Source organism: Colobus angolensis, unplaced genomic scaffold, assembly GCF_000951035.1.
Source record: "Colobus angolensis palliatus isolate OR3802 unplaced genomic scaffold, Cang.pa_1.0 Scaffold220, whole genome shotgun sequence".
NCBI classification, from domain to species: domain Eukaryota; kingdom Metazoa; phylum Chordata; class Mammalia; order Primates; family Cercopithecidae; genus Colobus; species Colobus angolensis.
The window spans coordinates 3,169,331-3,196,161 of NW_012115378.1; the positions used below are offsets into that span (position 1 = coordinate 3,169,331).

Genomic DNA, 26,831 nt, shown 5'->3' on the forward strand with positions numbered 1-26,831 from the left:
ATCGGGCGCCCATGTGGGGGTGGGGGTGGGGGCGACAGTGAAATTCCACCCAGCAAGTTATGCCACTGCGACAGAAGTCAGAAAGTTCGGTTTTATAGATTCAATTGTACCTTACCTGGTTTTGTAGTTAAATGCACCAATATGCCCCTAATTCTTCCTCTGAAGTACTACATAAGCTGGAAACTATAGTATTTGACCTTACACATTTCCACAGAAGAAACTCCAAAGTAACCTTTAACTTCAATAAAAAGCTGTGTTCATTCTTCCCCTTGTGCTCAACACACAGCAATCTAATACACCTCATCATGTGGTCCGTTACCATGGTAGCAATGAATCCAGCTGCTGAAATACAAAAGACTCACAAAAAGTTGCTTTTTTTCCCTCCACCCACCCTGACAAAGTCAGATTTTTTTTTCTGTATGACAAGTCTAATTTGAATATGCTTCTCTTGCTGACTCAACTTCATGAACAAGAAAAAAATAACAGAAGTATAAGAATAAAAGGTTTTCCAACTAACTAATGAAATAACTCTATGCATTTTAAGTCACCACTAATCTTTTGAAATACTGATCATTATCTACTACTACATCAGCCAACTAAATTTTTTTAAATGTCAGTTACTAAATCGATAGGAAATGCAGCAATAATCCCAGAGCTCCTTTAAAAACATTAAAAAATGAAGTAACGTATTCAGTAAACACAGATGCTGAAAACACTACATCAGTATATAAAGGGCTAGTTTCAAAGTGCTTTTTTTCTAGAGCAAACTTCTAATCACAGCTTAGATGTGGGAGGTAAAATTCTTCATTTTCTTTTCATCAAAACCCTGTGTTTAACTGTTATTTAAACAGATTTCAGTTCTTTCAAAATTTATCATTTAAATTTAAAGCAGGCAACACAGCCTGTTGGAATCGACCAGGCTATATTTCGGTGGGGGGTGGGGGGGCTCTATATTAAGAGCAGCAGTCCTGGATTTGAAACAATATGAACTCTGAGCAATCCTGGGACTCCCCAAACCAATGGCTATGTAGTTAGGATTTAAGGAATCACCTTCAGTGCATTACCAGTTCTTTAGGGAAAGGCCGAGGGAGTCCCAGGTGACAGGAACTTCCGCGCATGCCAGCATGTTAGCACGATCCTTCCTCCCACCATGATACATTCACCAGCCAGTGGGTGCCCCAGTCCTCCAGGGTTGGCTGCTTCATCCCTCAGGCCTCGCATCATCACTCTGCTCTTGCACAACCTTCCTTATTTCCCAAACTTAGCTCATATTTCACAATAATTTGTTTGCATATCTATCTTCTCTCTTTAGAGATGGACTCCCTGAGGAAGGGGAACATCTTTTTCTACCAGGTAACCATCAAAAGACTTGGCAGTAGGTAGGGCTACTTCTTCAATGGATAAAGATGGCATCTGAAAGCTTTCCCTCACCTCCTCCAGGACTGTCTTCACAGCATGTCTCGTTGTGCTTAAACCCTTCAGAGATCTGCACAGAATTTTTCTTAGTACATCACATCACAAAGTGAGGCAAGGGCAAAGGAGCTCTTAAGAAGAGCAACTGTGGAATCAAGCAGATGCGGATTTGAAATCTGGCTCTCGCCCATACTCCTTTTGTGATCTTGGACAGGTTACTTAACCTCTCTAACCCTCAGTTTACTCTTCTGTAAAATTCCTACTTTAACAAGGAATGAAAATGGATTAAGTGAGATAGTCCAAGGAAAGCACCAAGCATTGAAGAATACTAAATACTCAATAAATTCTGGCTAGTATTATTTAGTAAATATGTGATTTTTGAACAAGAGGGACCATGAGAAAGCTGACTGGCATGTGACTTCCCTTTGCTGAATAAAGTGTCATTTTCAACAAGATATGCATTAATAATCCTATGTTTCCTAACACAGATTTACATAACAACACAGCATAAATATAGAGACCTTTTCAGGCAAAGAGCAAGGGCTGCTTGCTCCAACCTACAAACCAGCTAGGAGCAACCGATCAGTCAAAAGGTTATGCATATTTCTAGAATGAAATGGACTGTGGGAAGAATGTTAAACATGGTAGTTAATTTTTTTAATCTTTAAATATGGAAGCAAAACACAAGTAAAGCAGTTCATTGTGGTATTCATTTTGGATTCTTAAAAAATGGTCTATATGTTGTTTGTTAATGATACTTTCTCAAATTAAGATGAACTGTAAAGAATCTTCATCATAAAGGTCTTTAAAATATAAATTACATACATAGATTACATTTTTAGTAATTAACCAATATTGTGTCAACAGCAGCCTTTATAAGGTCACCTTGATCTCTAACAAGTACTGTAAACTGCTCACCAGTGTAAACTTTTAGCTGCTTCTCTCCATAGTCATCAAATTCAGGAAACTGCCTGACACCAAAGCCAATGGCATAGGAAAATCAGCATTAAAATCCCTTTGAAGAATATGGTACAAAGAAGCAGCCAGGGGTTAAAAAAGCCTGTGGTAGAAAAAAAACAATTTTTTTTCATTGCAGGAAGTTACCAGAAAGAATAAAGTGGATGTTGCACATTGCAAGATTTCGCTATCATTAAAAAGTAAGTAAGAAAGAAAAGCCCTACAACAAATCAGTTGGGATGATTAAAATAGCTTTGGCACTGCTCCAACCCTGAAAAAATCCTTCAGTGTGGTGACTCATGATGATCCAATCCTATAAAATGTGTGAGGCCGACCAGGCAAAAAGGCAGGGAGCAGCTACACCGGAAAATTAGCACTCCCTAATCCTCTTCAAAACAGTTGATGAAGGAGAGACTATTTGAATAATTTGAACCTCAATTTGAATAATTCATACCTATTCTCATGTGTGGCTGGCTGAATAGAGACTCTCTCACTGCCTGCATTCATTTCATCAGGAGTGTTTATCACGTACATTTATTTCCCCTACAGATTGGTTATGTGGCCATTACGTGTATCTCATTGTTTTTCATTTTGTAAATGTAAGAGCCTATCATTGATCTAGTTAAAGTACACTGCTATTAGAGCATTTAATATGATTGATTGCAAACAGAAGGTACATCCTTTGTCAGATGTTAAAGTGACTGTTGATTCTTTAACCCCTAGGAAAATGATGCCAGTATATTTGGTTTCACAAAGTTTTAAACCCCCTTTTGCAAATGTTAAAATTAAACTTCCCCCTCATGTGAACAAAATATGCAACATAACCTGTGCTGTTGTGATCCACTTAATTTCATATGAAGAATTCAATCACTTAGAAACAGTTTTTGAGACATAGGTGGTGATGTTTCAGAAGGTTCCCCAGGAAGTCAATTTTTCAAATCCTAATCCCATAGAAGGAGGAGGGAGCTTCAAGGTTATATGCTTCACTGCCCGCTCTTCAGATGTGAGAGCACTTAATTTCCCACAAACTCGAGGTAACAACATGCGCTCAGAGGTCACTCGCTTAAATTAAACAACATGGCTACAAAAAACGCCGACGGCCAGTGTTAATGAAATTAAAACAAGCAAAACAACTTGAACCTCTGAAAATGCAATTTTCACATCATATTTAAAAACTATTATTTATTTTTTCACACCATAAAGTGCTTTATTGTTAGGGCACTGGTTTAAATTAAAAAAGAAAGTGTGTTTACAGCATCAAAAAAAGACTGTGATCTACTGAACAATTTTTGCAAGCACATTGTTTCTTGGGCCACTTTGAGCAGCTGACCTAAAAAATATTAATCGGATTAGTATCTATTCTGTTCATAAAAATTTCTTATGAAAGAACAAGTGTGTTGCAAGCCATCTCAATTTATACAAATTAATATCAAGATATTCTATTTTACCCTTAAGATGTTTCAAACATGCACTTTTCCTTTGAATTGTAACAATGGGGCTATAAATAATAGGGATTTCTTTATGCTTTTCTTCTGTGAACACATCACAGAAAATATCTGTTTTTAAATAACACTATGAAATTGATGGCTCCATATCTCACAGATAACCTATTGTGAACTCTGAATCATTTTGCCATATCATTTTTGGAAATTTATTCTCAAGCCTCTGTTTTTGTATTTTTTCATATCTTTAAAATTCATAATTATATTCTGGATGTATTCTAAGTGAAAAAATGTTGGTTTTTAAACTTAATAATAAAAAGTCCTTTCCATGTTCTCATGAAAAGATAATGTTACATGTCCATTGTGGAGAAGTTGAAAAATACAGAAAACATTTATGAAATAATATTAAAAGCACTTATAATTCAACTATCAGAAATAACCAGTATCAACATTTTGATGTATTTCTTTATATGTTAAAATTTCACGGCCAGGCGCGGTGGCTCATCCTGTAATCCCAGCAATTTGGGAGGCTGAAGCGGGTGGATCACCTGAGGTCGGGAGCTCAAGACCAGCCTGACCAACACGGAGAAACCCCGTCTCTACTAAAAATACAAAATTAGCTGGGCATGGTGGCGCATTGCCAGTAATCCCAGCTACTTGGGAGACTGAGGCAGGAGAATCACTTGTATCGGGACACAGAGGTTGCAGTGAGCTGAGATCATGCCACTGCACTCCAGCCTGGGAAACAAGAGCAAAACTCTGTCTCAAAAAAAAAAAAAAAAATTCAGAATAATTTTGAATATTGCCTTTTCACTGAATGAAAGAGATGTAAAATAAGCACGCTATGGTATGATACATTCTTTGAAAATACCTTTTAATTGTTGCATAAAATTTTAATATTTTTATATATCAGAATTTATTTAACTATCCATTATTGCTAATATATGTTTAGTCTTTTCCAGGTTTCTAATTATAAGCAATATATCTTTGTATATAAATTTTTGGTTATACCTTGGGTTATTTCCTTAAAATAGATTCCTGGAAGTGGAGGGAGATTACTGAGTTTAAGTTAGAAAATCTAAGAATAAAATTTAAAAATTGGCAGAATCAATACTCATAATTTAGTCTTATACCTCACTTGATTGATTTTATTTATGAGGAAGCTGAGGCTTAAAGAGGTGAAATAACTTGCTTAAAGTTCCAGCATGAAATTACTCTAGAGCTAGAAGAGAAACAGCGTTCTTTATGAGTCTACTTTGCTTTTTGTAATTTTACCATGCTGACTCTAAATGGCAATTCGTCTCTGAGGGCCTCCCTCTCAGTTCCAGTTTGATGTCATCTGTGAAACCCCATGGATGTGTTCCGGAGTACAAATCAGGAATGGTAGTTACTTTGAGGTGGGTGATGCTGTTTTGTTCGTTTGCTTTTTTTTTTTTTTAATCAGGGACAACCTACATGACAGTATATCTAAAGGCACCTTCCACTAGTGGCAAGATGGAATGGATACTGAGAAGTAAATATTCTCCCAGATAAAAATCTGTTCTGTGGAAAACAAAATGGAAAAATTCCACGAGAGTTGAAGGGTCAGGGTGCTCATCAAGTTAGTGAGCTGAGATTGATATAAAATTATTAGGGCTCTTTCATGGCCTCTGAGTTCTTTTACAGCCTTTTAGCATGTTGGGATAGCAGAAAATCCATGTGCTTTGAGTGGAAGACTGTCAGGTAACTCAGTAAGTACCTGTCTGGTCACTCTCTGTGACAGTCCCATATCCTGTAAACCCAGGTGTGTTTGCACAGCCATGACATCTCCATTTGATGTATAGATCCTCTCTCAGCTAAAGGGAAAAGGAAGGATACTTCGGAAAATTAAGTCTACCTGTGAAGTCAAGGAAACAGGCAGATTCCTGAGATCTCACTTTTAAAAGAATTCATTTTCTTAGTCTGGATACAAAGTACTAGAGATTGTTGTTTCGTAGGTTCTTCTGTGTGGCTGATTCTAAAATGAGATGTTCTGATTCAGTACATTTTAATTAAGCACTTTCTAAAATCACTTAATGAACTAGGTGTAGTCAAAGAAATATAAATGGCCTCCAATCTAGATGGGGAGATAAGAACATGGAAAAAGGAAATATTAACTGTAGCTATAACAATATATGAGAAGGAATATGACCAACTGATTTGAGAGTAGACAGAGAATTTAATTAGGTCACTTTAGGCAGAATGTTAAGGAGGGAAAAATTACCCAGTCAGTGTCCCCTGAGCTTGGAAAGCATTTGTTTGGAGGATATTAGATGTATTTTCCCAGATTCTTTGTATTTAGGGACTTGGAATACATCAGCACAGTACACATTCTAAAGCTCCATGGAGAAATGCCTGACGTACTCTAAAAGCATATTCAGTGACCAAGATGAGATGTAGGAGTGACAGAGGCTACTGACTTTCTCTCTTCCTTCCTTTGTAAGGCTCCCTGGGGAAAGGACAAGTAATTATGTAGTCAGTGGGTAAGGAGAGGGTGAATTATAACTACATATCAAGTAATATGTGTGTATGCATCATAGACGATGGGATGGAGAGAACTGGGAAGCAAATGAGATGTCATGTTCACTGCAGACACACAAAGTTAATTATTGATGACATTATGACAAAAAAAGAATATGAGAAAATAAAGCACGTTAGAAAAAATTAAGGGAAGACTGTAGAATAAATTATTATGGTAAAACAAAGATTAAGAAACAGTTAGAAAAGGATATAAGGTGATTTGGGGGAAAGAAAAAGAGAAGCATACGTGGTTCAAGAAAACACATAGCAAAATTCCCTAGAAGGGGAGAATACAAAAAAAGGAAATGCTGAAGAAATGCACACTATTCTGGAAATTGTTTGACAAAACTGAGACAAGCAATATATGAGTATTTGGAATTTCATTCTATACACTTAAATGAATTCCATTATTGGAATGAATAAAAAAGGTCCATCTAGTGATTGAACAAATTTCATATAACTTGACCCATAATATAAAGATAACAGGCACTTTGAACCCTTCTGGGTGTCTGTGGTGGCAAATACTCTGCCAGCAAGGACTGTGCATCTGGTATTTCAGAGGTCCCTGGAGTCAATCTGGGAGGCATGCTCCTTGCTCCACACTGGTCAGTTCTCCATCACGCCACTGCATTCTGTTTAGAGCCTCATAGTGACATGTGAAAGGGAGAAACTGGAGAAGGTACGATGGTGAACAATAAACAGGAAGAAAAGTAGAAGAGAAGCCTGTGAGGGAGGTACTTGACCATTTGCAAGTATATCCCAGTGAAAATAATGGTGAATAGATGTTCTTCGTTTTTTACTGAAGCTACCATAGTATGTTTTTGCCAGGCTAGACATTAGGAATAACCTCCTAATATAGCACCAAAATTCTAGCTTATAAGTATACAAGTCAGGAAGACATTAACATTCTATATTATCCATCAAGGACGATTTTTCAAAGGATATTAGCCACTTATATTTGTAGTACATGTAAGAAAGCTCTACATCCCAGTGATGACCTAGTTTTGTATTTAAATTCTTCTATACATACATACAGAGCATAGAGAAACCCGACAATACACATTCAATCCTGTGGTTGGGCTTTCCCACCCATACTGTCATACTTGTAGCAACCATATGTAAAGAATGAACATAAAGACTATTTGTTTTATCTGTTTCAGACTTTATGACATCCTCAGTATACACTGCAGACCAATTAAAAATAAAAGTTAGCAAAAATATTTTCTAATCCTTTATAATCCCAACAACCACAGTTAACATCTTTATAGTTACCATTTCCTATCTGTCTCTATGTAAATATGCAGGTTGGGTAAAATGAATTGTTACCTTTAAAACTGTATATTTTCCCAGATTTTAAGGAAGGCTACAGAGTTCATGGCTTTATGATTGCTCTTTTTTGGAATCAATTTTAATAGGTGTATTGCTTATATATAGCTTAGTCTGGAAGACAGAGGTGGAGGGAAAAGAAACTAAGCCACTTTATGTAAAAGAGAAAAAACAATGCTGTGTTTATTATGGGTGATATAGGTGGAAAATTACAAAGTTATTAATTGGAATGGGGAAGGGACTAGGGGATAGATCAAGGGAGAGAATAGGTGCTGAGGTGCTGGACGTAGGGATAAGGGCCAGGTCAAAGCAAACGCCTACCTGTGGGGGAAGCAAGTTCTCAAAACCGTGGCCCAGGAAGAAACGGTCAATGGATTCTATTATTAGGATGAATAAGAAAGGCCAATCTAGTAGTTGTCTTATGAAGGGCAAGACTTACAGTTCAACTAATACTTATGCTGAAGACTAATTTTAATGATTCTGACTTGTGTTGTCTCTGTTATTGTGGAAACGGTAGGAAAGCTTTGGGGGCTGGCCGCAACTTCACAGTGGTAATTAAAGTCTGTGTCCATGCTTGGAATGGGGTATGAGGATAGAACGTCACCTCTGAGGTGACCTGGTGGTATCTCTGACCTCTCTGAGAAAGGGATTTTTGAGATGACACCTGTGAAAAAGGAGGTGAGGGATTTCAGGCAAAGGGAGACCTGAGTCCATGAGTGCGAGGAAGCCTGGTGTGATGGAGGAATGCAGGAACAGCAGTGTGGCTGGAGCACTGTGCAGATGGGGGAGAGGGTCACACAGGGACCAGGACTTTGAAGGCCGTGTTAGGGATTCTGAAATTTATTCCCGGGGCAGCACAGAGCTTCTGAAGAATTTGAATGATAATAGTGATAAAACACAACTTTTATTTTTAAAATATCACTAAATATCACTCTGTCTATGGTGTGGAGATAATTTTGCTTTCAAGTCAATAGTGTATTTCAGATTGTTTTCATAAAAATGTAATGTTCTCTTTTCCCTTTGATATGTAACACACTTTAAGACAGCGGTATCTTATATTAGGGCTTTGAAAGTCCCAGCATATGGCCAAATGTCCCAGTTATAAGGAAAAGCGCTGTGCGCGCTTCAAGCTGTGTGTGTTTTCTTCAGAAATTATCAGGTATTATTTATGTTATGGGTTAATTTTACCATCCTGCTATCAGTCTGCTTATTCTAACTATTTTTCTCTTTGTTTCTACATTGCTTTTTAAAGCAAGAGCCGTTGAAAACAAGGGAAAATGTTTCAGAATCCTTAACCACTCAACATGAAAAAGATAGTAACATTAGAGAATGGGTCAATGCTAAAAAAATTTTTCCTAATGAAACTGACCAAACAGAATCAGGAGCATGTGGAAAAAGCTGTTTGGGAGTGTTGAGTCCTTGTAAACATTTTATTCTGTATTCTGTAAAAAGTATTTCAAAGGCATTAGGATCTGGGGTGTTATTTCCGTGGTCATTCCCCAAACTCTTATCAGACCAGAGAGAAGGACATTATGTTAAACACTAATTCTTGTTTTTACGATTTAATGAGCTACTTCTAAGAAAGCTACTGTTTCACCAGCCCATTAGAAATGTCTGGGATGGCTAGTGCAGAATTAAGGCTTGGGTGACCCAGCTGAAACTAATGTCAATGCTTCAGTTATTTATGTTCTTCAGGCTCTCTGACCCATCTCCACTGGTTAGCGCCTCCACTAGTTACTAGGCAACCACAGCTTATTAAGGTTGTATATGTTACACATGAACCCCAGGTATGTGTATGAAAAGGATCTGAATATTTTAATGAGAAGGCAATCATGAGCTGAGCTAGACTATTACCTTTGTTATTAGGTAAGACAAAATAGGGAGAAGGTGGATTCAGGAGGTGGATTAATAATATTCTAATGAAAAACCTTCATGCTTGCAGTTACAACTTTACACACAACAGCCCCAGGGTTGGATGATATGGAAAATCGCAAAGTGTAATTATCAGATGGAAGAATTCCTGTTAAGAACTGAGTTTAGCGGGCATTTACAAGTCCTGCTACATAGGTCTTTTCACTTCTAGCACTGTAGGAAGGGAGAATCCAGGAGAGAATGGGAAGGCTGTTATAGTAATTTCACCATTGTACTTAATGTCTGCAAATGTTTTTTGCCAAAGGAGAATTCCAAGTGCCATGGGAATATGTCAGGGATTCAGGTGGTGGCATGCTCCGTCCTTCTCATGGTGGCACCCTTGACTACACAGGAGGAAAAGGAATTGAGAGAGGCTAAATCTGCTTCAGTATAAAACCAGAACCTGTTTAACTGAGGGGATGAGAGGCTCACTTGCTGTGGCTGAATGGGAAGAATGTAACCTTATCTGTAATGTACTAGTACTGTTTTGCTGCCAAATATATGCTTTGTGGATGCTACTACCCTGGGAAGAAATTCAACTTCAGAAGGGAAGTCATGTGATACTAGAGCTGTTTACATACATTAGGGAGACATGATATAATAAAAACCCGTTCATAAAAAAAAGACAGCCACCTTACTTATCCAACTAGGATTGGAAGTAAAAATACTGCAAGTTTTTTTCTGAGTCTGAAGGCATATTATACACAGACACAAGTGTAGTAAAATTTCTAGCCTACTGTTAGAGAATTGTTAGAAAGAGACAAAATTGAGAGCTACATTATTTATCTGCTTTGCTAATTTGAAACTATCAAATTTACAGCTTAAGATTTCACTAAAATAAACTCTGTACAGACTTAACATTTGCATTTTGAAAGTGACAAAAATCAGTTGATGGCTAAAATATAAGCTCAAACAGTAAATTGTCATTACTAAGAATGCACTAAGATTAAAGCACATTATTATTCACTTTTGTAAACCCATCAGAATTCTAGTTTTTGATGAAAAAACATTGCTCCATCCATTCATGTGATAACATAGTTTTAAAAATCATGCTTATGAAAAGGTAAATAGCATTCTGCAAAGCTCTTCTAGGGAAGTAAAGGGGCAATTCACAAACAAAAGATAACTAATCAGGAACATAACGTGGGAATGTGAACAGAATTCTCATTTTTTTCCTAAAATACTGTATGTTTATCTTACTCAAAGAGATATAGCAGTGTAGATATGTACTGAGACTTACAAAAATTATTTTCCACCTCTGAAATGTTTAACAGGAAATAGTCATAAAACAAGTTATTCGTATAACAGTAGGAGACCAAAGACATATACATGTATCTTTTCAATGTAATACATAAGGTGCTTAAGAATTGCACTGTTTTACATTTTTTAAAAAAGTAAATATAAATATGTTTTAATCACTTTAGTTGCCATTTTTTAGCATTACATTATATCTGCCATTGCCTGGGCTATTTTAATATTCCCATTAAAGGGCAGTTTAGTGCCTTTAGGCTAGGGTTTTACACACACACACACACACACACACACACACACACTGCACACAAGATGGTAAGCAGGATGTGGTCCAGAAGGACATTTCTGTTTTTCTCATACATATGACCAGCTCCTAGGAAAGTTCCTGATATTTAGTTAATTCTCAATAAATGCTTGATGAATCATAAATCTACTTCTATTCATTATATTTAAAAGAAAAATCAACTTTATTTTCTCAGTCTTCTCTCCTTAGACCAGGAATCTTCTCTTGGGGGAAAATAAATTCAAGAATATATAAATATTAGCTAGTTTATTGTACAGTAGAGAGGAGCTGGGTAGTAGGAGACTCAGACATGTCCGAGTTGTGGCTTTGCTGCTAATTATTGGGGTAGTACTTAAGCTCTCTAGTCTTCAATTTCCTCAAGCCAAAAATTAGGAGGTCTGGGCTACATCATCTGAAATATCCTTTCTGATGCTTCAATTCTATGATATTCTATGTCTCTAAGATATAATCTATGGCAAATATAACTAGGATATTGCTTGAAATAATTATACTTTATCTCAGGTTCCCAGGTGCCTAACATAGAGCCAGGGAACATAAAAGATGTGCAATATATGTTTAAAAAATGAATGAATGAATGACCTTTATAGGTATAAATGCTGCCTATGCATCCTTATGATTTTTCCCAAAAGGAAAGAACTCTTCTCTATGGATGCTGACTTTTGCAATTAAATTTAATTTTGAGCTTATTCATATACATTATTATTCTTATGCATGGCCCTTGAATAGTGCTATAAAAATTTCAGAACATGTTTATGTATTTCTTTAAGTGCTAATAGTATCACTATATCTAGGAATTTTTTTTGCATTCTAAACAAATTATTTTATAATTAGTCATAAATATTTATTTCATAAATATTCTTAAGGAGAAAAAAGAGAGACAGAAACTCTTGCCTTAAAGAGACTCCACCTCCAGTGGTAATCCTAGATAACATTTAGCACTAAAATTCTATCACTCTACAGCTTTAGATACCATCATTTCCAGGCTTATGTGCACATCAATAAAGAAGATTTTGTTTAAGTAGGTTGCAGAACCACAAGGTGCTACATCTTTTTAACTCTTGTTGAACAGAAATAATGCTAATTTTAGCATCAACCTAAACATAAGCTTATTTGCCAATGAGTAAAGATCTGTGCAGTTATAAATAGCTTACTCCTCGGGAAATGTTTTAAATGGAAATTTTTAACACTATCTAACACACACATTCTTCTTATAGGATTAAATTGGAAAGCTCTTTTACAGTGGCAGTTTGCTGCAGAGGAAAGATCTAACATTCTCATTCTGCCACTTACCAGAAATACAACATTGGCAAGTTAGCTAAGCTATTGGAACCCGTTTTTTTCTCTGAATAACAGGGATAATAATAGTTAATTTGTGGGGTTATTATGAAGATTAAATAAGACAATGTTCATGGAAAGTCTGCTTTGGTGCTTGGCGCAGAGTGCCACAGACCCCCTCTGTGAGGTTTCCGTCCCCAGAACGGAGCGCTTCTACTTCTAATGGCTGGATAAAATACTATGATCTTAACTACACTGAAAGCATTCAAATTTATCTCAAAATATGACCCTCCATACTTCATTCAAAACCAGAAAGGAAGACTACTTCTGAACTTGGTATAGGAACTTCAAAGAGGAGGAGACTTGGCATTTGTCTTTGATGAAAAATTCAGAAGAAAGAGAGACAAATAACATGAGAAGTTACAATATGGTGCTGTGATTGATAATGAAGGTTGATTTTCTTTCTGCTGTCTACATTAGGTGCTGATCTCCTAAAAATACCCCAAAGTCTATGTGCATTCAAAGACAGGACACATAACTATAATCCATGAGAAGTTCATCAGTGACTTCAGTGAAAGGGTAACAGCAACAGCTATGCTGGATATTGAAAGATGACTAGCATATTGCAAGTTACGAAAGAGTACATGAGTGTATGCGGATGAGGGGGATTTGGGGGTGGAGTGTGGATGGGAGGAGCATCTAGGCAGAAGAACCAGCTTGTGCAGAAGTAAAGGAACAAAGAGCATGGCTTAGGAAAGGCAAAATATCCTCGTATTAGCAAAGATCAGCTGATGGGGAGCAAAGGTAGGCAGTGAGACCCAAGAGGTCCATTGTACCAGTAGTATGACATGCTAAGGAATACAAGACACAGATTTTCTTCGGATGGGGCAGTCAATGCTGGCTTTGAAACCAAAGTGGATGAGAGTACTTAGATGATATTTTCAACTGCTCGTTTTGCACATGCAATGCATCAGGAACTCCACTGTGCTTTGTTTTATAGGTATTGTTTCCTAGTCCTTGAAATGAAATAGACTTATCTTTTCAGCTTGGACACTCAGAGAGGTTAAGTAACTTGCTCAAGATTACACATCCTTAAGCAATCTTGTAAAAGGAGCAATGGGATATTTGAGATAGAACAAATCACTGAAGAAAGAAAATGATGAGATCTGAACATAAGTTAGAAAGTTAGTTTAGTCAGTCATGTTTTAAAAGGAAAGGGGAGGAAGAATACAGAAAAGACGGAATTTCTGTTCAAAGTGAGTGTTCATGATTTGGGCAGGTCTGTTAATACAGGCGTACTCTGAAATGACAGAATGTTTTTAAATAATACGAAATGTTGCTTCTGTGTGTTTTAAAATTACTCGGTGATTATTTTACCTAAGAGGCAGTGGAGCATCATAATTAGTAGCTCAGGCCCCGAAGTCAGGCTGTCTGGATTTGAATTTTCACCTTCAACTTACTTAACCTCAGGCAGGTTATTTAACTTTTGTGGACCCGAGTTTCCTAATCCTTAAAAAAGGAGATAATAATAGTGCCTATGTCATAGGGTTGTTTAGGCATGAAAGAGAGAATATAGAACAATTTTTCACATAAAATAAGAATTCAGTAAGCATTAGCCAGCATTGCTTTATGCCTTTGCCCTTAATCACCAGCCATTTATTTAGAAAGCATTAATAGTGTGCCAAGCACTGTGTTAGTTTCCAGGGATACAAAGATGGATAAAAGATGATTTCTGCATTTAAACACATTTGTGTTTTCTAACATCATACTCTGTGGTTCAGCAGAGGTACCTGAGATTACATCATGATTAAAATCACCTATCTGAATTACTTGGGAACAAGCTATTTAAAATCTCCCATCGCAGCAAGATGGCTGAATAGAAAGAGCTCCAGTCTGCAGCTCCAAGTGAAACCAAGGCAATAGGCAGATGATTTCTGCATTTCCAACTGAGGCACCCAGTTCATCTCAATGGGACTGGTTAGACAGTGGGTGCAGCCCACAGAGGGCCAGCCGAAGCAGAGTGGGGCATCGCCTCATCTGGGAAGTGCAAGAGGTCAGAGAACTCCCTCCCCTAGCCAAGGAAAGTCATGAAGGACTTTGCCATGAGGAAGGCTGCTATCTGGCCCAGTTACTACACCTTTCCCATGGTCTTCACAACCTGTGGACCAGGAGATGCTCTTGGGTGCCTACGCCACAAGGGACCTGGGTTTCAAGTACAAAACAAGGCAGCCGTTTGGACAGACACCAAGCTAGCTGTGGGAGTTTTCTTTTTGTAACCCAGTGGTGCCTGAAATGCCAGTGAGACTGAACTGTTTACTCCCCTGGGAAGGGGGCTGAAGCCAGGGAGCAAAGTGGTCTTGCTCAGCAGATCACACCCCAAAGGAACCCAGCAAGCTAAGATCCATTGGCTTGAAATTCTCACTGTCAGCACAGCAGTCTGAAGTCAACCTATGACACTCAAGTTTGGTGAAGGGAGGGGCATCCACTATTACTGAGGCTTGAGTCGGGGGTATTCCCTTTACAGTGTAAACAATGCTACCAGGAGTTCAGACTGGGCAGTGCCCACCACAACACTGCAAAGCCACTGTAGCCAAACTGCCTCTCTAGATTCCTCTTCTCTGGGCAGGGCATCTCTGAAAGAAAGGCAGCAGCCCCAGTCAAGGGCTTATAGATAAAACTCCCATCTCCCTGGAACAGAGCACCTGGGGGAAGGGGCAGCTGTGGGCACAGCTTCACCAGAGTTAAACATTTCTGCCTGCCAGCTCTGTAGAGAGCAGCAGATCTCCCAGCACAGCACTTCAGCTCTGCTAAGTGACAGAATGCCTCCTCAAGTGAGTCCCTGACCCCCATGCCTCCTGATGGGGAGACACCTCCCAGCAGGGGTCGATAGATACCTCATACAGAAGAGGTCTGGCTGGCATCTGGTGGTCCCCCTCTGGGATGAAGCTTCCGGAGGAAGGAGCAGGCAGCAATCTTTGCTGTTCTGCAGCCTTCACTGGTGATACCCAGGCAAACAGGGTCTGGAGTGGACCTCCAGCAAACTCAAGCAGACCTGCAGCAGAGGGGCCTATTAGAAGGAAAACTAACAATCAGAAAGCAACAGCATTAACATCAAAAACAACAAAAAAACGACCACGCAAAAACTCCATCTGAAGGTCACCAACATCAAAGACCAAAGGTAGATAAATCCATGAAGATGAGGAAAAAGCAGTGCAAAAAGGCTGAAAATTCCAAAAACCACAATGCCTCTTCTCCAAAGGATCACAATTCCTTGCCAGCAAGGAAACAAAACAGGACAGAGAATGAGTTTGATGAATAGCCTTCAGAAGGTGGATAATAACAAACTCCTCTGAGGTAAAGGAACATGTTCTAACCCAATGCAAGGAAGCTAAGAACCTTGATAAAAGGTTAGAGGAATTGCTAAGTAGAATAACCAGTTTAGAGAAGAACATAAATGACCTGATGGAGGTGAAAAACACAGCACAAGAACTTCATGAAGCATATACAAGTATCAATAGCTGAATCGATCAAGCAGAATAAAGGACATCAGAGATTGAAGATCAACCAATGAAATAAAGCATGAAGACAAGATAAGAGAAAAAAGAATGAAAAGGAAAAAACAAAGCCTCCAAGAAATATGGTACTAGGTGAAAATACAAAATCTATGTTTGATTGGTGTACCTGAAAGTGACGGGGAGAATGGAACTGAGTTAGAAGACACACTTCAGGATATTATCCAGGAGAACTTCCTCAATCTAGCAAGACAGGCCAACATTTAAATTCAGGAAATACAGACAACACCATAAAGATACTCCTCAAGAACAGCAACCCCAAGACACATAATTGTCAGATTCACCAAGGTTGAAATGAAGGAAAAAATGTTAAGGGCAGCCAGAGAGAAAGATCGGGTTACTCACAAAGGGAAGCCCATCAGACTAACAGTGGATCTCTCAGCAGAAATCCTACAAGCCAGAAGAGTGGAGGCCAATATTCAACATTCTTAAAGAAAAGAATTTTCAACCCAGAATCTCCTATCCAGCCAAACTAAGCTTCATAAGTGAAGGAGAAATAAAATCCTTTACAGACAAACAAATATTAAGGGATTTTGTCACCATCAGGCCTGCCTTACAAGAGCTCCTGAAGGAAGCACTAAATATGGAAGGGAAAAACCAGTATCAGCCACGGCAAAAACAAACTAAATTGTATATACTATCCACACTATGAAGAAACTGCATTAACTAATGGGCAAAATAACCAGCTAGCATCATAATGACAGGGTCAATTCACACATAACAATATTAACCTTAAATGTAAATAGGCTAAATGCCCCAATGAAAAGGCACAGATTGGCAAATTGGATAAAGTGTCAAGACCCATCAGTGTGCTGTATTCAGGAGACCCATCTCATGTGCAAAGACACACATAAGCTCAAAATAAAGGGATTGAGGAAGACTTACCAAGCAAACGGAAAGAAAAAAAAAAAAAAGCAGAAGTTGCAATCCTAGTCTCTGATAAAACAGACTTTAAACCAACAAAGATCAAAAAAGACAAAGAAGGGCATTACATAATGGTAAAGGGATCAATGCAGCAAGAAGAGCTAACAATCCTAAATATATATGCACCCAATACAGGAGCACCCAGATTCATAAAGCAAGTTCTTAGAGACTTACAAAGAGACTTATACTCCCACACAATAATAGTGGGAGACTTTAACATCCTACTGTCAATATTAGATCAACGAGACAGAAGATTAACAAGGATATTCAGAACTTGAACTCAGCTTTGGACCAAGCAGACCTAATAGACATCTACAGAACTCTCCACCCCAAATCAACAGAATATACATTCTTCTCAGCACCACATAACACTTATTCTAAAATTGACCACATAATTGGAAGTAAAACATGCCTCAGCAAATGCAAAAGAATGGAAATCATAACAGTCTCTCAGACCACAATGCAATCAAATTAGAACTCAGGATTAAGAAACTCACTCAAAACTGCACAACTACATGGAAACTGAACAACCTGCTCCTGAATGACTACTGGGTAAATAACAAAATTAAGGCAGAAACAAAGATGTTCTTTGAAACCAATGAGAAGAAAGATAGAATGTACCAGAATCTCTGGGACACAGCTATGGCAGTGTTTAGAGGGAAATTTATAGCACTAAATGCCCACAGGAGAAAGCAGGAAAGAGCTAAAATCAACACCCTAACATCACAATTGAAAGAACTAGAGGAGCAAGAGCAAACAAATTCAAAAGTTAGCAAAAGACAAGAAATAACTAAGATCAGAGCAGAACTGAAGGAGATAGAGACATGAAAAACCCTTCAAAAACTCAATGAATCCAGGAGCTGTTTTTTCGAAAAGACAAACAAAATAGATAGACTGCTAGCCAGACTAATAAAGAGGAAAAGAGAGAAGAATCAAATAGACACAATAAAAATGATAAAGGCGAGATCACTACTGATCTCACAGAAATACAAATTAAAATCAGAGAATACTATAAACACCCCTATGCAAATAAACTAGAAAATCTAGGAGAAATGGATAAATTCTTGGACACATACACCCTCCCAAGACTAAACAAAGAAGAAGTCGAATCCCTGAATAGACCAATAACAAGTTGGGAAATTGAGGCAGTAATTAATAGTCTACCAACAACAACAACAACTGTAAAAAAACCCAGGACTAGATGGATTCATAGCCGAATTCTACCAGAGGTACAAAGAGGAGCTGGTACCATTCCTTCTGAAACAATTCCAAGCAACAGAAAAAGAGGGACTCCACCCTATATCATTTAAAGAGGCCAGCATCATCCTGATACTAACACCTGGCAGAGACACAACAAAAAAAGAACATTTTAGGCCAATATCCCTGATGAACATTTATGCAAAAATCCTCAATAACATACTGGAAAACTGAATCCAGCAGCATATCAAAATGGTTATCTACCACAATCAAGTCGGCTTCATCCTGGGATGCAAGGCTGGCTCAACATACACAAATCGATAAACATAATCCATCACATAAACAGAATCAATGACAAAAACCACATGATTATCTCAATAGATGCAGAAAAAGCCTTCAATAAAATTTAACACCCTTTCATGCTAAAATCACTCAATAAACTAGGTATTGATGGAACAAATCTCAAAATAATAAGAGCTATTTATGACAAACCCACAGCCAAAATCATACTGAATGGGCAAAAGCTGGAAGCAGCTTTGAAAACCAGCACAAGACAAGGATGCCCTCTCTCACTACTCCTATTCAATACAGTATTGGAAGTTCTGCCCAGGGCAATCAGGCAAGAGAAAGAAATGAAGGGTATTCAAATAGGAAGAGAGGAAGTCAAATTATCTCTGTTTGCAGATGACATGATTGTGTATTTAGAAAGCCCCATGGTCTCAGCCCAAAACCTCATTAAGCTGATAAGCAAATTCAGCAGTGTCAGGATACAAAACCAATGTGCAAAAATCACAAGCATTCCTACACACCAGTAATAGACAACCAGAGAGCCAAATCATAAGCAAACTCCCATTCACAATTCGTTACAAAGAGAATAAAATACCTAGGAATACAACTTACGAGGGATATGAAGGACAAACCACTGCTCAAGGAAAGAAGAGATGACACAAACAAATGGAAAAACATTCTATGCTCATGGATAGGAAGAATCAGTATTGTCAAAATGGCCATACTGCCCAAAGTAATTTATAGATTCAATGCCATTTCCATCAAGCTGCCATTGACTTTCTTCACAGAATTAGAAAAAACCACTTTAAATTTCATATGGAAACAAAAAAGAGCCTGTATAGCCAAGACAATCCTAAGCAAAAAGAGCAAAGCTGGAGGCATCACGCTATCTAACTTAAACTATACTACAAGGCTATAGTAACCAAAACAGCATGGACCTGGTATCAAAACAAATATATGGACGAATAGAACAGCACAGAGGGCTCAGAAATAACAGCACACATCTATAACCATCTGATCTTTGACAAACCTGACACAAACAAGCAATGGGGAGAGCATTCCCTATTTAATAAATGGTATTGGGAAAACTGGCTAGCCATATGCAGAAAACTGAAACTGGACCCCTTCCTTACACCTCATACAGAAATTAACTCAAAATGGATTAAACACTTAAATGTAAGGCCTAAAATCATAAAAACCCTAGAAGAAAACCTAGGCAAAACCATTTAGGACATAGGCATGGGCAAAGACTTCATGACTAAAACACCAAAAGGGATGGCAACAAAAGCCAAAATTCACAAATGGGATCTAATTAAACTAAAGAGCTTCTGCACAGCAAAAGAAACTAGCATTAGAGTGAAGAGGAAATCTACAGAATGGGAGAAAATTTTTGCAATCTACTCATCTGACAAAGGGCTAATATCCAGAATCTATAAGGAACTTAAACAAAGTTACAAGAAAAAAAGACCCCATCAAAAAGTGGACAAATGATATGAACAGACACTTTTCAAAAGGAGACATTTATGCTGCCAAAAAACATATGAAAAAAAGCTCATCATCACTGGTTATTAGAAAAATGCAAATCAAAACCACAATGAGATACCATCTCACGCCAGTTAGAATGGTAATCATTGAAAAGTCAGGAAACAACAGATGCTGGAAGGATGTGGAGAAATAGGAATGCTTTTACATTGTTGGTGGGAGTGTAAATTAATTCAATCGTTGTGGAATACAGCGTGGCGATTCCTCAAGGATCTAGAACCAGAAATATCATTTGACGTAGCAATCCCATTACTGGGTATATACCCAAAGGATTATAAATCATTCTACTATAAAGACACATGCACACGTATGTTTATTGCAGCACTATTCACAGAAGCAAACACTTGGAACAGACCCAAATGCCCATCAATGTTAGACTGGATAAAGAAAATGTGGCACATATACACCATGGAATACTACGCAGTCATGATAGACTAGATAAAGAAAATGTGGCACATATACACCATGGAATTCTATGTAGCCAAAAAAAGAATGAGTTCATGTCCTTTGCAGGGATATGGATGAAGCTGGAAACCATCATTCTCAGCAAACTAACACAGGAACAGAAAACCAAACACTGTATGTTCTCACTCATAAGTGGGAGTTGAACAATGAGAACATATGGGCACAGGGAGGGGAACATCACACACCAGGGCCTGTTGGGGGGTGAGGGGCAAGGGAAGGGATAGCATTAGGAGAAATACCTAATGTAGATGATGGGTTGATGGGTAAAGCAAACCACCATGGCACCTGTATACCTATGTAGCAAACCTGCACGTTCTGCACATGTATACCAGAACCTAAAGTATATATATATATTAAAAAATCTCCCATCACAATGTTGTTCATTATTGTAAGGACTAATACCTCCACTCTTGCCACCCCTCTCTGCCAATGTGACATTAAGATCTGTTTAGCCTGAGTTATCTTTGATGCCAGGTGTTTCCCTTGACCCAACAGGCAACATCATAAAGTTGGTGTGATCATTTCCTACATATGTGTCCCAAAACTTCCAAAGCTGAATGTTTGTACCATTGTTTCAGGGGTCTCTTCCTTGCTAATTCATTAGATTTACATATTATGTAGTATATATAATTAATGGGTGCATTTTTCTTCCCAAGGGCACTTTTAAAAAATTATAATTTTATAAAATCTCATTTCCATAAGCTAGAGAGAAATGTTAATGATTAGAATTTTTAGAGCTGTATCAATTAAGGGGAAGACTTGTACTGGCAATATCAATTATTCATTGTTTTAAACTATATCATGAAGCTCCTCATACCTGTGTCTCCCAGCTTTAGGATGATAAAGGAGTTTTAGAAATTCTGCTCATGATGGCATTTGCACATTGTCTGAAAGGATTCTAAATTAGGCATTGCAGGTTCAACATTAACATTGGTTGAATAGATGAAAATTGTTAGTAGAAGGAACACCATGTCCTTTAGAGTCCAACCACAGTACATTAAAATGGACAGACGAGCAGTCGAGATGACCTCCGAGACAAGATTGAAAAGGAACATGTCTATATAAATAAATGAGAAGGAAATGAAAATAGCAAGGCCCTTCTATTTAAAATAACTAAGTGAAGTACCAAAATGATTAAGTGAAAAGTGACTTTAATACCAAGGAATCTCTTTAGAACAAATGGAATTGTTGAGATAGAGTGAACTGATTAGTTATCAAGAAAGACAGACACTGGGATCCTGGTCACATTGCTTTTCAATACATCCAGTATTTATTATTGGAAATTTGAAATGTTCAGATCATAAGGCATCTTCAAGTAGCAAACAACCATTACTAAAATAGAGAGGTCAGATCTTTCAACTGTAGGTGAAAAGAACCAAAATGAAGTAAATCAGAAGCTTTAGATTTAAATATGAATGCTGGAATGAAACTGATTTAAATGTGAATGCTGGAATGAGATTAAGAAGTTCTTATGCTATACATAGTAAAGTTTGTGAAATGAGGATATTTTAAAAATAAAAATAATACTTGGGACATATCTGAAAATTTAAAAACCTTCCCATTAATTTGATATGCAAAATGGGAAACTTGACAATGATTGTGTTAACAGCAATGAATTAATGTTACAATATTGAACAGCTGAGGATATGGTTTTAAATATATTAAGTTTAATTTTTTTTTCAGTTTTTTAAAAAACAAACCTTCAAGAGAATGACAAGAGAAGACAGAGATAAGAGAAATTATTTTCAAAAGACACATGTGATAAAGGATTATTAGCCATAATATACAAAGAACTTTTAGCTCTCAACAATAAGAAAACAACCCAATTAAAAAATGGGCCAAAGATCTGAACAGACACCTCACCAAAGAAGATACAAAGATAGAAAGTAAGCATATGAAGAGATGTTCAACATCATTAGGGAACTGCTAATTAAAATCAGAAGTATACACCTATTAGAATGACCAAATTCTAAAACACTGACATCAAATGCTGGAGAGGATATGGAGCAACAGGACACTTATTTGTTGCTGGTGGAAATGCAAAATGATACAATTACCTTGAAAGACAGTTTGGTAGTTTCTTACAAAAATAAACATATTTTTACCCTATGATCCAGCAATGACACTCCTTGATATCAGCTTGGGGCAAAAATAGTTAAATCAAAAAGTAATGGCAAAACTGCAATTACTTTTGCACCAACCTAAAATATTTACCCAAATGAGTTGAAAATTTATGTCCACACAAAAACCTACATTGGATGTTTATATCAGCTTTATTCATAATTTTCAAAACAAGGAAGCAACAAAAATGTCCTCTAATAGGTGAATAGACCAATTAAATGTGGTACATCCAGGCAGTGGAATATTACTCAACACTAAAACAAAATGAACTATCAAGCCATGAAAAGCCATGAAGGAGAATTAAATGCATATTACTGAGTGAAAGAGGCCAACCTGAAAAGGCTACACACTGTATGATTTCAACGATATGACATTTCGGAAAAGGTAAAACTATGGAGCCAGGAAAAAGATGAGAGTGAGGTGCGGGGGAGGGATGAATGGGCAGAGCACAGAGGAGTTTTAGGGCAGTGAAACTATTCTGTATGATATCACAGTAATGGAAACATGTCATTTACGCATTTGTCAAAGCCCATACAATGCACAACACCAAGAATGTACCCTAATGTAAACTGTGGACGTCAGGTGATGATGGGTTAATGTAGGTTCATTGATAGTAACAAATTTACCATTCTGGTGGAGGATGCCCATAGTGTGTGTGTGTGGGGTGTGTGTGTGTGTGTGTGTGTGTGTATGTAGGTGGATATATAAAAACTGTACTTTCCGCTCAATTTTTGGGTGACCTAAATTGCTCTCAAATAAATTTTACTAAATAAATAAATGACACACTGTATGATTCCATTAGATAAAGTTCTAGAATAGGCAAAATTAGTTAGTGGTCATATAAGCCATGATGATGGTTTCCTCTGTTGGAGGAATGACTGGAAGGTCACATGAGCAGGACTTCTGGGGGCATTGGTAATCTACTTCTTGATCTGATTGGAAGTATACACTTTGTGAAAATTCATCGAGATATACACTTACTTGTGACCTCTTTGTATGTGTATCTCAATGTCTTAGTATAAAGTATTTTAAAAGTAAAAAACACCCTGCCCAACTTTACATTTAAATTTAATTCCTAGGAAGCATTTGTTTTCTTAAGAAGCAAGTAATCCATGTTCATTTTTCTTCCAATAATTTTGGAAGAAATTAATGAAGTATTGATGGATTAGTAAGGATTCAACCAAGAGAAAAGAAAACATTCTAAGTATTTAAAATGATAAACTTTAATACAAGGAAATGGCTACAAAGATGAAAGAACTGAGAAGCTAAATTGGGAATGGTGAATCAAATTAAAGATGAGCAGCCTCAGGAAGCCAAAGGCACTATCACTCAAGATTCTCAAGGGATAAAAGAGAAGAGGTGGTGTTAATGAGGTTCAGGGTTCAGGGTCACTGGAAGAAGCTGGAGGTAAGGTGTAGGAGTGGAGGGGAGGCTGTGGCTGGAAAATACAGCCCATAGGGTCAGTTCCTGTGGAATGAACAGAGGTGGGGCAGGGCAAGGAGGCCCTGAAGGTAACAGGCACAGATAGGCACACGTGGAAAATAAAGGATTCAGAAAATAAGTTTTTCATTTCCATTTTTTTTCTTCTACAGTAACTGTTACACTAGGCAAAAGGATTTACTGGTATTTTTGATGGGCACCAAGTTTAGCTTCTGGGAACTGCATTCAACACACATCTCATAAATAAATAGAATTACCATTTTAGTTCTACATCCAATCTCCATAAACCAAATTTATACACCCGTAAGCTTATGAAAGCATTATTTACCATCATTTTGAAGTTAATCAAAAGTGTTAAGGAAGCATCTCTGCCTTTCAGATTAGATTTAGACAGTAGCCAATGCTCTGTCAGCTGCATTATTTTATTGGAATTGTAAACATAGGTATATGCTGGTGTTCTGAAGATCACCTTTCTTCAAAGTACATAATAAAGTAAACACTTTGAAAACTAGACTAAGGAGGAGGCAGAAAGCCACACAATATCCTCAATATGACCACCACTCACTTTCTCCATTCCCCTCTATTCTGCTGAAAAATGGCGATGGCATATATCAGACTAATATTAAAGCACCAATTTTAGGCTCTTCTGTTTTCTAACATGGAAGGGTGATGACATATGATAACGTAAAATATATTTATTCATCCATTTTACAGCCAGACAAAACAAAGCTTAATGTGTGTGTGTGTGTTGTGCTTAATTGTACATAGCACTTTAAAAATTTAGCACACCTGCCTTTAACCATGCCCTACTTTTAATTCTAAGTAAAATCTCCCAATAAGCAGCATCTAAAATGTTATCCCTATCTCAAACACAGATTTGTTAGTGATTAAACCATTATTATCACCATCAAATTTTCATTCAGTTTATGCCATCAAAAATTTTGTCTCATCCTGGCTTATTACTCTGATATTAAATACATTTTATATTTTACAAATTATATAACCTTTAGAATAGAATGAAGCATTTTGGCATTTGCTTATTACAAGCCAGGAAGCGACGGTCAAGACAACCTCCATGTTATAGAGCTCACAGTTCAGATGGTTTCTGATAATAATACTAACAATAAATAAACAAAAAATAAAGAGAGTAAGTCTTTCATTTTCTGGAAACTCACTAAAGGTGCGAAACTGAAAGGCATTGATAATATTTATTTAGCCATCTGGCTCCACCTCAGCATTGATAATATTTAAACCCATTTTCTTTTCAGGCAAAGGAGAGGAGGACTTTAAAGAGAAACAGTTCAATATTCATCTTAAGTTCTTTGTCTTAAACACACTCACCTAAAATTCAATGAAGGGACAGCATGAACTTTTCAAAACCATCTATATTCTTTGAAATGGCAGTTGATTATGGCACTTAAAGACTTCCCAAGCACTTCATCCAAGGATTGGTAAATCCTATTTATCTGCAATGAGAAAGTAGACTTTTATTTAGCTAAGCAATTCACACTTCTATATTTATTACACAAACAGGAAGCCAGAATTGGCAGATCTAGAACATATGATATTTTATAAATCCCCATAATCTCTATTAATAACGTATGCAATTTGGAACTTTGCTTTTCATTTGGTATAAGAAATATTTATAAAAATAGACATTTATGGTAGAAGTCATTTCACTAATGAGGACAGTGAGTCCCAGAGGGATGAAGTGATCATCCAAGATTTAAAAGCTGGTTAAAGATAGAGAGTGACCTGGAACCTTGGGTTCCTGATATAGCTCTATGGATTTAGTTGACTGAAAAACCAGAAATGGGAAAACATGGAATCTTCTTTGTTTTCCAAGTAGATAGTTTTCTGGAATATTTTATTGCCATAATTTTTACTAAAGCCAAGTAAAGTACTACTAAGATCAGAATCCTTGGACTAATATTTCCTCTGATGGATTGAGCTTGAGCAGTCATAAGTAGATACCCTGTAAGGGTGGACTACAACAAGGTGGACTACAAAGGCAACCTAATGTTACTTAATAATCCATATGATTATGTTGTATAGTAATAACATATAAATTGTAAATATTTCACAAGATTGGCTGTTAATTTTTCTTAACTAAGCTGAATGATTTTATATGCTTTTGCCTTCTGAAAAAATTTCTAAATGAGAACTGAAAGACACAGCTCCAGACTGCCCTCCCCAGTGCCCAAGATCCCCAACCCTATGCCCGGGAGTGACCCAGGCACCCCACTCATCATCTCCCCTCAGCCAGTCCTCCCCAGTGTTCTCTTCCTCCTCACCCTTTCCTCCTTGCTTCTCCCTGTGAACAAACAGGCTGGGTGTTACTATCCCAGCTGCCAGATGGCTTGAAGCAGCAAAAATTTGAAGCTTAGGGAATCTCATGTTAAGATGAAGGAAAAGTGTGGGGAGGAGGGACACAGTAAAGTAAAAGGGACAAAGCATCTGGTGGCAGTGGGGATGGAAAGGGAAGGGATGGAAGGAACCCAGCTCTGCACCTTTGCTGAGTGATGGGTGCCTTCTGCTTCTGACTCCCACCCCACGCTTTCCTCTCCCAACCCAGGTTATCTAAAATGAACACAATAATTATTTTAGCTTTCATGACTGGGTTCAGGCTTCCTATGATTTGAGGTACATAAAATTCTATAACAAAATCTTCCCCTTCCTCTTATCTAAGTTATCAGACATGTTCATTATTACGTGAGGTTTATTTATGATATGGTTTTGCTGTGTCCCCACCCAAATCTCATCTTGACTTGTAGTTCTCATAATCCCCACATATCATGGGAGGGGCCCAATAGGAGATAATTGACTCATGGAGGCTATTATCCCCATGCTGTTCTTGTGATAGTA

General features: G+C 37.4%; 1 protein-coding gene across 10 annotated transcripts in view; it reads right to left on the reverse strand.

The window, feature by feature from the left end:
* DTNA (dystrobrevin, alpha) overlaps positions 1 to 26,831 on the reverse strand; it is a 401,960-nt gene that overhangs the window by 190,540 nt on the left and 184,589 nt on the right. For 8 of the 10 annotated variants that reach the window (XM_011943697.1, XM_011943695.1, XM_011943698.1 and 5 more), the window contains exon 2: positions 25,308 to 25,432. The gene's annotated coding sequence lies outside the window, so the exon portion shown is untranslated. Of the gene's footprint in view, positions 1 to 115; positions 332 to 25,307; positions 25,433 to 26,831 lie in introns of those variants that run through there. The other 2 variants (XM_011943694.1, XM_011943699.1) reach the window with 1 other exon arrangement.